The sequence below is a fragment of the Dasypus novemcinctus genome, chromosome 8 (genome assembly GCF_030445035.2).
Source record: "Dasypus novemcinctus isolate mDasNov1 chromosome 8, mDasNov1.1.hap2, whole genome shotgun sequence".
Lineage (NCBI taxonomy): Eukaryota > Metazoa > Chordata > Mammalia > Cingulata > Dasypodidae > Dasypus > Dasypus novemcinctus.
Genome location: NC_080680.1, coordinates 102765222 through 102779698, shown reverse-complemented (window position 1 = coordinate 102779698; position 14477 = coordinate 102765222). Strand labels below are relative to the sequence as shown.

Sequence of the window (14477 nt, the reverse complement as noted above, 5' to 3'; positions counted from 1 at the left end):
TATAGCTTATCTACTGTACTAACAAGAAAGTGATAGTAAAAAGGTTTCTGTGGCTTAGAACTATTTGAAAAGCGACTTTGCCACCCCAGTGTTCTCATATGTCCAAGGCAAAGGTTAGATTGCCTGACCTGAGGTTCCTAACTCTTGCCTCTACTGTCTTTCCCTCTGAAGACCCTTTTCTTTAATATAATTACCATTTTAATCACACTGCCATTCACTATTATCACACCAGCATAGTCCTTTATTGTGTAAGAAGGGGAATGGCATAAGGCACCAAAATGTCATTGCATGAAGATCATACAAATCTTCTCAAAATACCCTCCATTAGAGGGATCATATCCCTGGAAAAGTCCTAAAAGGACAAAAGGAATAGAGTACTTCTTCTAAACAAAGGAGAAGGGTGGTGGGATTCTTGGTGAATTATCAGATCTGCACTCAAGTGAGAGTTACTGCAGGAGACAGAGCCAATTCCTCTGTCTTTTGTAGACAAGTACCCTTCATAGCAGCTAAGACCGGGAGTTGAACCCTCCTCCTGAGACTTGGAGTTGACCTGACATAGCATGCCTATACCTCCAGGAGATCTCATGTACATATACACACTTGAGAAGGACCAATGAGCAAGTTGAGTTAGAACTGATCCTTATTCACCCAGCTCTCCCCAGGTGCCACTACAGCCACATCAGACCAGGTGACACTGAATGAAAAGGAATCAGGCCTTGAGGAGTTGAGAAGATGAGGTCTGCTCCTCTAATTCTAACAAATTATTCTTGTATCGTTCATTCCCTATTGCCTCCAATTCCATGAGGTTTTAATGGAACTTAAGTTCTTCAGGGAACAGTGTCAAGCACTTGAATGCTAAAAGTTGTTAGCTGTTAACATTTATTATCATTATAATTACTAATAGGGACAGGATTGAATTGGCCCGTCAGCTGCCTTGGAAAAAAACCTTGAGAACCTTGAGACAGCCTTGACTGTTGACTTTCTCTCCCACTCTTCCTCCAATCATCAGCAAATCCTTCAGAATCAATCCAAATTTCAACCCTTCTCAGTTACCCTACAGCAACCATCTGGGCAAAACATCACCCTCCATTGCCTGGCTTATTACAAGTATCTGTTAACTTGGTTCTTTTCTCCTATCCTTGCCCTCTTCTGTCTTTTGTCAACCCAGAGGTCAGAAGAATGCAACCAAAGCATAAGTCAGTCACATCAATCCTCAGTTCGAAACACTCCAATGTCTATCTACCTCATTCCAAGTAAAAGAATATACTCTCTTATCAGTCCAAGTGAAAATATTCTTGGATATCCCTTGCTACAGGAGTAGTTGAAAAGGGTTGAAGATAATCACAGAAAATCAACAGCTCTTAGAACATGAGCTCCAAAAGCACCTGAGAATCCACTGCTGTGCCCACGGAGAGAAAACTGGCTGGGTGCCCAGTCTGTGAACAGGTCTCTCACAAGCACCTTCTCTGCCTCCAGGGCTGGGGAGATCTGCTCGTCCCACTGCCCCACCTGGCAGCCTCAGCACCCGAGGCCTTGGCAGTCAGTGGCTTCTCTGGCAAACAGCCAGTTAAGCCAAGGCAAGGTAAAGACATTATGGTAAATGGCCTTGCTCAGCACCTCAGTTTTTTCTCAGTGCATCAGCCCAGAACCAGAGGCCCAGGGAATCGAGGGCCGAGAGATACTCCTGGAAATAAGTGTGGCTAATTTTGCAGCTCAAGAAGGAGGACCCATGTGTGGCCAGCTGGAGAGACTGGAATGGCTCTGGGAAAAAGCTCCAAGGTAGACCGCTTTCTCATTGTTCCAGCCTGTCATAGACAGAGACACAATATGGAAAAGGATGCTTCCTAAAATTTGAGCTCCTTACTCCTGTAGCTCTCCAGCCTGTACCTGAAATCCTACCAGTAAAGAGCTTACCCTCCCCAATTTCCAATGACATGCAAAAACAAGAGGGTCACAGGGGGTTGGTGACTTGCTCAAGGTCCCGAGTGAATCTGTACCCTGCTGGACCTAGTGGGCTTCCAATCCATGCAATTTTAACTACGTCAGTTGCTCTTACAATGTCTCCTTTCCTTGACTAAATTACCCCATGAACCAAAACTAGATTGAGCTCTTTGTTTGCTACAGTGATGAGTGCACAGTCAGCAGACAGTAAACGTTAAATGATAATAACAGTGTGTGAAACACAGTAAATATTGAATCACAGAAGACAGTTCTGGACTTACTCTACTACAAAGGAATGAAACTGTTGTTGCACGGGGGAGATGTGAGACCTCAAGGAGAAAATTTTGTTAATGATCATTCACTCATTCATACACAGGTTCATATGTTTGTTTGTTTATACATGTGTAGCAGTTTAATATTATTGATGAATTCCAAAAAGAAATATTGGATTATGCTTGTAATCTGATCTGTACCTCAGCATGACTGAGTTATGATTAGGGTGTTGTGTCTCCACCCCTTAGTGGATGGGTACTCACAGATAAAAGGCATGACAAAGAACAGAGTTGAGGGTTTCTGATGTTGGAGTTTATGCTGAAGACTTAAGCTGGAGCCCTGGGAAGTAAGCTCAAAGAGGAAAGAGAAGCCAGGCCCAGGAAGAAAAGAACCTTGAACCCAGAGAAAAAAAAGCAAGGCCCAGGAATGTAGGAACCCAAGAAGCCTGAACCCTCACAGACATCATCAGCCATCTTGCTCTGAATAGACTTTGGTGAGGGAAGTAACTTATGCTTTACGGCCTGGTATCTGTAAGCTTCTACCCCAAATAAATACCCTTTATAAAAGCCAACCAATTTCTGGTATTTTGTATCAGCACCCATTTGGCTGACTAACACAACGTGCAATACGCTTTATTGAGTGCTTCCTCAATTCCAGACACCATTTAGGAGCTCAAAACACAGAGAGAAATGAGACAGTCTTGTCTTCAGGAAACTCACAGTTCTTTAGTAGAAGACATTTCATCTCCCTCCGTGTCCCTGCCTGCACACACCTGCATACTCCCCCTTTATCCTGGCCCATAAGACTGTGCGTCTCCTACCACTGCCCCTCATCATGTGGTCTAGTCCCCGCAGGGCTTATAACTGCTCCTCAAAGAGGCCAGGCTCCTCTTGTCACTGAACAAAAGTACTTCCTGTCTGGTCTGTCTGGAACTCTCTGCCTAGAGCTCATAGGCTGGCCTCTTCTTGGCATCTACCAAATGACATCTGCTCAGAGAGGCCTTGCCTGGCTCCTCTGACTAAAGTACTTCTCTCTGCCCACACAACCACTCTCAATTATATCCCCTTTTCAAAACTTTCGATGGTACTTATCACTTTTAGACATTTACTTAATGTATTTTCTTATACATGTGCTTATTGCCTGTCTCTCGAGGAGAGCTGGGAACTTGTGTGTCTTGTTTCCTGCTCTATCTCAAGCATTTTGCAAAGGGCTTGGCACATAATAAGTGCTCAATAAATAATTACTGAATTGCTTACTATGGATATGTACATGCACACAAGTATCAATAAGATGGTAGAGAGAGTACAGGCTGGGGTGGAGAGAGGGTTAAGTCTCATTAGAGAAAGAAAGGAAAGGTCTACAGGAACTCAAAGGTAAGAGAGGATCCTCGTAGGTTGAAGACCAAGAACTACTCCCAAAAGGTGATGGCCTGAGCACTGCCGAGGAACACTGGAGGAGAGAAAGAGATCTAGAGATTGGCCTGAATGTGTTATCTCAGGGCAGCGATGCCATGTGTGCAGGTAAGAAAGCAGCAGAATGTCAGGGTGGAGATGAAGTTTAGACACAGAGTTAAGGGCTTTGAATGCCTGGTGATAAAATGTGTATTTTATCCATCATGCAGTGGGGAACTATCATGAGTACCTTTGATCAGAGTCAGTCCAGCGTCCATTAAAAACAGGTCAAAGAAATAGCAGCATGACCAAGGCCCGCTCTTAAAATTCCCCGCTGATTGATTTTCCAATTGCATTCTCCCTTTTTTCTTCCCCTAGTCCTTCCACATAAACATTTCATTGAAGTCTTCAAGTCATATTACAATCAAACTTAAAGCAAAAAGGGGACTAAACGCATTTGGTTGGGAACCAAGACGATTCCCATAAAGGCAGATTATGCTGACATGATGAATATAAAATGAAACAGCAGATATTAAAGTGGGAGAATTGGTGCGCCATGCCTTCCGGCGGTGGGCTGACTCCAGTGCCTGCCTCCCTCCCACTTCGAACGGCTCAGTTTTATATTGGAATCATAAAGAAACACAGGGATTGCCTTTTCACCTTCCACTGTTCTCCCCCCATGGGCTGCAACTCGTAAAATATTCAACAGGCTCAAATCCCCTCAACCATCTTGATAAATCCAAGCCAGAGGATGCAGCCTTCATCAGTAATTCTGGGTAGACCACCATCCTGCCTCAGCGGCCACTGATGCCTTTCAGCCTCCTAGAAAAGAAATAAAAAATCCCAAAGGCATGTTGTGCTTTTAATTGGCTTGTTCTTACTAATCTATAGCACTCGTATTTTTATTTAATTCCTGAAGGTCATTATGAAAATAAGCAGCTCTTCTGATCACCAGCCATCTTGGTAACATCTCCCAAGTGGCTAACTAACCTGCCTTCTCATTCCACAGTGCAGCTGACCCTCTAGCAGATTATTTGCAGAAGGCGGAGAGTGGAGTTTGTACAAGGTCTTAGCCTCAGGGGGGGCAAAGCAAACATTACATGCAATGAGCTCAGTACTTAGACAGAAGAAGTTGGGAAAGGTGGTGACGATGAATTCAGCCTCACTGGCTGTTAGCTGTTCCAGCATTCATGGGCAATGGTTTCTCAATTTGTTCTGCCCTTAAATTGTGCTGAGTGGGCCTGTGAAATATAGTTCAAATACCTGTCCTCATTTTCTCTCTTCTATGGTTGTCTTCACTTAAAACTTTGCCACCTCTCTTGTGGACTAGTGCAAAAGGTTCTGTGACAGTTAGGGTCTCATCAGAAAGCCATGGCACACTCAGGAGGGTCACTGAGAAGAGTTCAATAAAGGGTCTCTGACAAAGGTTAAGGCTGGGCTAAGGCAAAACAATAAAGGGTGGGGAAGGACTCTAGAATTGGTGACAGCAGAGAGTTATCACCACACTAGGCCTGAAGGCAGAAGGGGAAGCATGCTTATTAAAACCACAAAAAGCCATAACCCTAGGGAAAGGTGGTTAGGCAGGGCCTAGGGCCTTCGGTAGAATAAAGCAGTTACTGCCCCAATCTCCCTCTCCTTAAAATCTCCAGTCTCTTGCAAGTGCTTCACGTTGGGCAATGCTAACCAAACACCTGAGCTGCCGAGTGGTGCAAAAAAGGTGGAGAGTGGATCTTAAAGAGCAAGCCACCAGCTGGAATCCCCACATTCATGCTTCCTTCTCTCCAACTGTCCTTCAAATGACTACCACCACGAGATTTCTAATTTGTTAATCTGACCATCCCCTTCACCTTGTTAAAACTTTTCAATGGCTCCTAATTCCTCTCAGAATAAAACCTAATTTCAAGAGGTCCAGAGGTTAATGTAGCCCCCAGCAAGGCCCTTCAGAAGCTAGAAACTACTTTTCTCACCAGTCTTGCCTCTTTGATTCTGCCTTGCACTATTATCTTAAATCTGATAAAATATTCACATAATTTCCCACCTGTGCACATTTCCTAATTTGATGTCTTTGAAAATGCTTTTTCTTAGCCCAGAATAGCCCTTCCTATCCAACCCCTGCTCCGAAAGCCTTCCCAGACTCCCACGTGAGCTGGCAGGCCTCAGTTTTTCCCTTAACTGAAAGTATTGCAAGGTGCGGAAGATCCCAGGTTCTAGAGACTGACTGCTTGAATTTGAATTGCAACTCCAGCTTGTTCACGCTGTATACCTTTGGCCAAACTACTGAGCTTCTTCGTGCCTCAGCTTCTCCATCTATTAAATGAGTATAATAATAACAGCACCTCCTTATAGGGACGTTTTGGGAATCAAATGATATACTACAAATTAACTCTTAGCACGGTCTTGATTGTTGGTAAGCACTGCACAGAAACATTTGTTACATATTACATATAACTACATTGTCTTAGTGCCCTGTTTTACCACTATTTTGGTCCTTATCTATTTTTAAATGACCGATTTATACAGCTGACCTCCCTCATTGGACTCTAGTGAGGGAATCACGTCAGAGCCATTTGTGTAACCTGGTGCCTGGCTCAGTGCCGAACACAGAGGAGGGGCTCCATCAATGTTTAGTGAGTTGAATGAGCTGTCCTCACATCTAAATTCAGATAGGCATCCCCAGAGGACAGAGAGAAGAGATGGCACATCAGGGACCTCAACGATGGCTTAATTCCCATATGGCAACTCTACAGAAATTTAACCTCTGGCTCAAGGTTAGGCACCCTGTGGAATGCAAATAAGAGAAAGGGTTTTATCTTTCAACAAGCTTGCATTCTCATGAAGAAGTGTGTATAGACAACAGACAATGTCGAGGTCATTTTTAGACATAAAATACAGAGGAAAAGAAATACATGGATGGTCAAGAATGGTACTCTTTCAAGGTGAAATCGGATGTGATTTAATCATGCTCTGATTCAGTTTTCTCTACATTTTCTACAATAAACACATATCACCTCCTTAGCAGGTGCAAATTTGTGCCTGACTTGAATGTTCATTGATTCAAGAAATCTTTTTGAGACCTGGCATTGCTCAGGAGCTCAGCTGAAGGGGCAGAGAAAAGGCATGGTATAAATAGCTAGTTATCAAAGTAGGATGTTTAAGGGAGGGGAGGTGTCCTCTGGCTGAATCAAGAAAGTCTCCACAGAGGAGTCTGAAAGGATGAACAAGATTTCAACAAGTGGCCATGCGAATAGGGGCACTTCAGATAGAGGAGTGGCACGAAGGCAAGAAGAATGCAGTGGGAGGAAGCCAGAAACAAACAGAGAGGGTGTTCATCACAGAAGAAACAGAGAGATGTGGGTAGATCAAGTCTGTAGAGGGGAAAGTTTAAAAAGTAACCACTTGTTACTTACAAACTCTCACTTAGCAGTATAATAAGTGTCAGGTCGCTCTTGGGGCTTCTTCATGCAATCAGACCAGGTCCTAGTTCAGAAGCTATTGAAGCCCTCCACATGCCATGAGTTAAAATGACAGGATGGATGGATGGATGGATGGGTGGATGGATGGATGGATAGATGGGTGGGTGGGTGGATGGATGGATGATGGACAGATGGATGAACAGATTTAGCCCAGTCTTTCTGAGCTAACCAATAATTAAACAGCCTGGGTTAGTGGAAAGAACAGTAGATTTGGAGTCTAGAGGCTTTATTTCAGTAATGCCTCTGCAAAAATTGGTTGATTTACTGGGGGTTGAATCACAGAGCCTCTATAACTTTCTTCCTTTATTTGTAATATGAAGTCCTAATTTGCCCTACTTACATCACATTTAATGTTGAATTGATAGAAAATAAGGCCAGAGATAGCAAAACACCTAGTAATCTGCAAATCCTGCAGTTAGTCCTGCATGTAGACATGATAATTATCCTCACTACTCAACAACATAACTTCCATAAATATTTATTCACTGTCTAGAATGTGCCAGGTGCAATTTTGGGTCCTGAAGATAGACTGGAAGAAAAGGTTAAGTATGGCTGTTGCCCTCATAGGCCTTCCAGTCTAGTCTTGATTTTCTTCAGTTGCCAGAAAAAAGTATAAGCAGTAGCAGCACTTCCCCTTCCTTCGGTTTCCTTTTAATTATTCATTCATTCATAGCAGATGACCATGTCTATCTAGTTCATTGCTATCTTACTGCATGGCATACAGTGGGTGCTCAATAAGTACTTATTGAATCAATGCATCTCTCAAAGAACATTTCTTGATTTCCCTGCTTTCAAGAAAGTTATAGTCTAGGAGGACAGAAAAAGGAAAATCAAATGAAGGTGACCACCTCTGGGCACTGGCTACATAAGAGGATGTTAAAGGATCACGTGTAGAAGATCAGTGAAGGCTCCTCATTTATCAGGGGTTTAGACAAAGCATTGCAGGCCAAGTATATCATTGGGTCACATCACAAATGTGAGATCCTAATGTCAGGCCAGGCTGAATGCCTGCTGGACCACACTGCTGTGCTGTGTTTGGGAGGAGCCTGTGGGGACAGAAGGAGGAGTGCTGGCAGGGACTGTGACGCAGCCAAGGCCCAGGCGCAGCAGGACGAGGAGCAGCCCAGGAAGACTGCAGCCCCTCCTCCCGTCCCCAGCAGTCAGCACTTATCTCTGCCTCTGCCTCCAGGCTGTGCATTTCTACCTCTTTTGGGAACTGGGTCTTTTATACAGAACAGTTTTCCCAAGGCACTTGGTGGAGATAAATAATACAGTTATACCCAGTTTAAAAAGGGAGGGAAAGAGAAGAATTAAGAGATATTGGCAAGGGAGAAAAGCAGATCTTTTCAGATTAGATTTGAAAATAGATGGAAGGTTGATGGAATTGATTCTCATTACTCCTAGTTATTCTCTCCTGAGCCATTTTCCACCCTCCTTGCTTCCTTTTTTCCCCACTGGTCTTTCTTTGTCATTTAGCCTCTCCTTGGTTTTTCTGCGTTTGCTGGTGTGTGTGCGCACGTGTGCGTGCGTGCGTGCACACGCATGTGTTTAATCCACCTCACAGTCAATGAGGTTTTCTTCATCCATCATCCCCAAAGCATTGCAAACTGAGGCACAGAGAGGATGCGCACAGAATGGGGACAAGAACTAAAATCTATCAACAATACCCACTTATGTGCCAGGCACAGGGCCAGGGGCTTTCCTTCATTGTCTCATTTACCCCTCATGGCTAAGATAGATAGTAGAATATCCATTTCACAGCTGAGATATCTGAGACCCCAAAAGGTGACTAGACTTTAGCAAGATCTGCCAGCCAGGAAGTGGCTTTAAATTCTGGTATCTTGACTCCAAAGCCAGTGCTCTCGTTGATGTGTAAACATGTCTGAGAAAAGGAGTAGGCACATTTGAATAGACAGATTGAAAGGCCAGGTCTACACTGGGGGAAATGATGAATACCAAGACAGGCATCCTCCGCGTATCTCAAGTCCTCTGTCTACACATCCCATCGTGATGAAGTCATTCTCTATGGTTTAGTTCTGTCCTCTGTGGAGTTTTATTTTCCTCATTTTTTCCCTAAATTAGAGAAGTTGCAGTTTACCAAAAAATCAAGCAGAAAGTACAGAATTTCCATGGGATAGCTTCTCCCATCCACACACAGTTTTCTTATTAACAGTTGATTAGTGGGGCAACTTTGTTACAATCGATGAACCAATATTATTATAACCATACTATTAACTCCAGTCCATAGTTTACAGTAGGATTCACTCTTTGTGCTATACAGTTGTTTCTTTTGTTTTTGTTTTATTTTGCTTTAATTCTGGTCTCATATATACAACCTGAAATTTCCCCTCTTAACCATTCTTATACAATTCAGTGATTTAAGTAGTATTTACAAGGTTGTACTACCATCACCATTATTAGTTAACAAAACTTTTTTCATCACCTCAAACAGAAACTCTGTACCCCTTAAATAGTAACTCCCCATTCCCCACCTATACCCCAGCCCCTGGTAAACTGTATTCTAGTTTCTGACCCTTGGAATTTGCAAATTCTAGTTATTTCATATCAGTGAGATCATACAATTTGTGACCTTTTGTGTCTTATTTTTCTCAACATGATGCCTTCAAGGTTCTTACAGGTTGTCAAGCAAATAGCTCCTGGGAAAGAGGTTCAGAAAGCGTTCCTTGTGGTGACTGAGTTTTTACACTGCTCTCCTTGTATTTCTCTCGGTGACTTTTAATAAGTTACTTCACCTCACTGAGCCTCATGTGCCACATATGGAAAGTGGGAATCCTAAAAGCAATCTCACATGATCGTGAGAATTAGGGGAGATAAAGGGTTTGAAGGCACTTAGCACAGCACTGAGCATATGGCTTCCCTGACTGTCAGCTGTCTGTCTTCTCCTCACTCTTCCCCATCTCACCGTCAAGCCGAGAGGAATCAAGCTGTCTTGGTAGCAATGGGGGGATGGGGAGGGGAGGAGTATAGTTCTGAATATAAAGAACAAGGAAGAAGAGGTAGGAGAGATGAAACTATCCTGACCTGCACTTGCAAACAGTCTCCAAGACCCTTCCATCCGGTCCCCAGTATCCCCTACTTTTCAAGTTATCCCCATTAGCTGTGACTCAAATCATGGAAAACCACAACAGAAAGAGAATGTGCAGACACGGAGATTATCGATCTAATCCATCCATTGTGTTGATGGGGAAAATGAGGACCAGAGAGGGGAAGCAGCTTGCCTAAGTCACACAGCCTAATAATGCAGTGCTCTTTGTGTCTTCCTGTTACAGGAAAGGATTCGCCAAGAAACCAGGACAGAGGTGAGGGGCAGAAACTTTTCGACTCCTAAAAATGATTTAGCAGAATTGGGGTGTGGGTTCCTCTTTACATCAGTACTTCCTCAGCCTCATCTGTAGACACTGCCAAGAGGGTTCCTTGTATCTCTGTTGTTGAGTCTGACTCGTCAGTCCCATCATCCACCCCAACCCAGGGGGCTCAGCATATCGTTCAGATCTGATAGTAGTAAAGTATGAGGAGCCAGGAGAGCATGGTACTATACAGCAAGAAGGTGAGGGAGGAAAACTGAAACTGTACACCCCAGAAACAAAACAGAGACTAAGCTATTTGTAGAATGGTGGGGGAGAAGCCAGGCCTGGAGGAAAATTGCTACGTAACAAATTCAGTGACAAAAACTGGCCTAAGTCAGTATGTCAAGCCCTCAACATTGTTGCAAGTATCTTTGAATATGGTACTTCAAGTAATGAAGATTGATTGTCATGGTGGACCCTGAGGGGAGGGAAAAGAAGTGCTGAATAGATGGAATCAGTGTAACTGTGGGGCAATGGAAGTGTTCCACAAGGTCATGCAATGATGGTTATAGGACATGTTAAATTACACCAAAAATGTATATAAGTCTATAGGCTAAAATGTAAACCATAATGTAAAAAACAAAATAACTAAAAATTTAGAAAATTGTATAGTCTAAAATATAAACCACAATGTAAACCCAAATGGAACCATGTTTAAAGCTGTTGTTTCAATATCTATAGATATTGAATATGAACATGTAAAAAGATCATTGCTGGGGAAGGGACAAAGCGTTCGATGTTGGATATGTGGGAGTACCATATATTGTATATGTGAATTACTGTGATCTAAAACTAACGGACAACAAACTTAATAATTACAAAGAAAAAAAAAAAGAGAAAGATTGTAGAACTGAGGAAGAAATGGAAGAAATTGCCTTGCCACTGTAACATACAGGGCAACACCTATAGCAGTGATGAAAGGCAAAATGTCAAAAACAAAGCTTTTTAATTTTTTCATTTTTTGATACCCCAATTTATTTTTGCTTTATTTAATTTTTCTAAATTAGTATGTATTCTATATCTAACCTTTAAACCCATCACTATATTCCATTTTACTGTTAATGGAACCTGGCAATATATTAGGCTTCCTTTTTAAAGAAGTTTTGGACTACAGACAGGTTCAACTATGGCAGGGGAGGAACACTGGTTTGGGCTGTTATTGTTATATGGTTGGGAGGGAGTTCTCCAGGGCATGTACACAAGGTACATAAAAATGTTTGGATATTTTCATAATGGTTTCTGTTAAAAATGACAACTGAGGGAGTGCTGAGTTCCTAGACAGGGGAGCCCTATCACATTCCCCAATGGAAGAGCAACAACCCCCAAGTGCAATGGCAAAGACCAATAAAGATGGATGGTCCAACAATGAGCCCTTGATACTGATGGCTCTGATTATGAGCCTGTGTGCCTGAAATATGAACTAGGCCTAGAGCTGCAGGGTGCGTAAGAGTTACCTCCTTAGAGCCTCAATGTCGCTCAAATGTGGCCATTCTCTAAGCCAAACTCAGCATGTAAATTCATTACCTTCCCCCCGGCGTGGGACATGACTCCCAGGGATGAGTCTCCCTGGTGCCAAGGGATTACTACCAAGCACCAGCTGATGATGTAACTAGAAAATAACCTTGAATAAAAGATTCAACTCAGACCAGCAGAATATCTCAGCCTACATGTAATATCAGGTGTTAAAAACTGCTTTTTGACTTTGGATAAAAAGGGGAAATGGGAAGGACAAATGAGTTTATATGGCTATGAGTATCCAAAAAAGAGTTGGGAGGTCATCAGAGGGATAACAATTATGCATGCTTAAGGAGAGTACCAGAGACAGCCAAAGTAGATAGAAACCCAGGTACTGGTTCTCCTAAGGGCTACAGAGATCCACAAGTACTATGGTCATGACAGATCACTCTGGAGTTCAGTGCCTTGTCAGTTGGCCCTTTGTTGGATTTTGTGTTCCTGAGTGTGATGGAGTAGGACTTAGATATGACGTTTCTACACATGCCTCTTCTGTCACTTTTACTGGACTTGTGTTTGGCATTGGGGTTGGTGTATACTTAGGAGCCCTGAATCTCGAGACTGTCCATGTAACAGCCAGGCCCTGAGCCTCAACAGACTTGCAACTCCTACCCTCTGTTTTATTGGACTTACCCTGACCAGCTAACAGGGAGGTGAAGAAGATCAACCACCACACCAGGGAGCCAAGAGTGCCTACAACTGCAAGCAGGAGAATTGCATCCATCATCCATGTGGAATCTAAGCCCTCTCTTGATGTAGAGGGAGGATGGACATAACCATCCCAGGATGGAGGAAAAGAGTATGGATTACTGTGGACTGCTGGGGAACTATTGTGATTAGTAAGGGAAGAAATTGTAATATTGATGTGGAGAAATGGCCATGGTAGCTGCTGATGGTAGGGAGAGGGAAGAAGAAATATGATGTGGGAGCATTTTCAGGATTTGGAGTTGTCCTGGGTGGTGCTGCAGGGACAGATGCTGAACACTGTGTATCCTGCCATGGCCCGCAGTGTGGAATGGGGGAGAGTGTAGACTACAATGTAGACCACTGTCCATGTGGTGCAGCAGCACTGTAAGATGTATTCACTGGGTACAGTGAATGTGCCATGATGATGGAAGAGGTTGTTGATGACAGAGGAGTGGGGTAGGGGGTGGGGGATATATGGAGACCTCATATTTTTTTAATGTAATATTTAAAAGAAAATAAAGAAGAAGAAGAGAAAGAAGAAAAAAAAAAACTGGCCTAAACAGTTTAACAATAACAGGGAGGTAAAGATGGTCAACCACCACACCGGAGAACTGAGAGTGCCTACAACTGCAAGCAGAAGAATTGCATTCATCATCCTTGTGTAATCTAAGCCCCCTCTCAATATAGAGATGGAGTGGACATCACCATCCCAGGGCCCACAGAATGGAGGAATGAAATATGGATTACAGTGGACTTACTGATATTCTACTATAAAACTACTGTGACTAGTAATAAAAGAAATTTGTGGCATTGAGGTGGAGAAAGTGGCCACAGTAGTTGCTGAGGGCAGGGAGTGGGAAAAAGAGATTGATGTGATTGGGGGGGGGGGCGGGAAGGGAGCATTTTTGGGACTTGGAGTTGTCCTAAATGATATTGCAGGGTCAAATGCTGGACATTATATATCCTGCCATAACCCACTGAATGTACTGGGGGAGAGTGTGAACTACAGGGTAAGCTATTATCCATGTGGTGCAAGAGTGCTCCAAAATGTGTTTGCTGAGTGCGATGAGTGTGCCACAATGAGGGGGCAGGTTGTTGGTGTGGGAGGAGTCGGGTGGGGGAATGGGGAGGTATACAAGAACCTCTTATGTTTTTTATAATGTAACCTTTTTTGTGATGTTATGTATCTTCAAAAAAATACAATTTACAAAAATGATAGGGGTGGGGGGTGGGGTATGGGTTATATGGGAACATCTTATGTTTTTTTAATGTAATATTCTATGTGATCCATTAACATTTATTTTTTAAAAGTGTTATTTTAAAAATAAAATTTTTTAAAATGAAAAAAGAAATATTAAAACAAACAAACAAACTGGCCTAAACACTTGGCCTGTGCAATCTATGCCATAAGCCCCCGGCTCCAAGCACCATTCTGTCCGTGAGTCTTTGTTCATGCTGCGCATTCTGCCTGGAATGCCTGAATCTCTTCTTCTGTGCACACAGACATTACCCACCCTTCCCAAACACGCTGAAGGGAATGACCCCTCTGGGCAGCTCAGCCCAAAATGACCTCTCCTTCCTCTGAGCTCTCAACTCCTCTGGCAACTTTCTGATCCCTTCCTTCATTTAGTAATCTCACCCACCCGCAGATCTCATTGCCTTAACTAAGTCATGAGCGTCTTCTGGGCAGAAAGAAGGCTGGTAGCTTAACATATTTGCCATAGCCTGTGCATGATAAATTTGGACTTATTAGGGGATTAAAATAGAAGCCCGAAAATGGAGGACGGCACAGTGAGACTCCCTATGCCAATGATGTGGATGGGAATACTCAG

General features: G+C 43.1%; 1 protein-coding gene across 3 annotated transcripts in view; it reads right to left on the bottom strand.

The window, feature by feature from the left end:
- The window catches only part of ASTN2 (astrotactin 2), a 950369-nt gene that overhangs the window by 828804 nt on the left and 107088 nt on the right, over positions 1–14477 (bottom strand). The window lies entirely within an intron of this gene.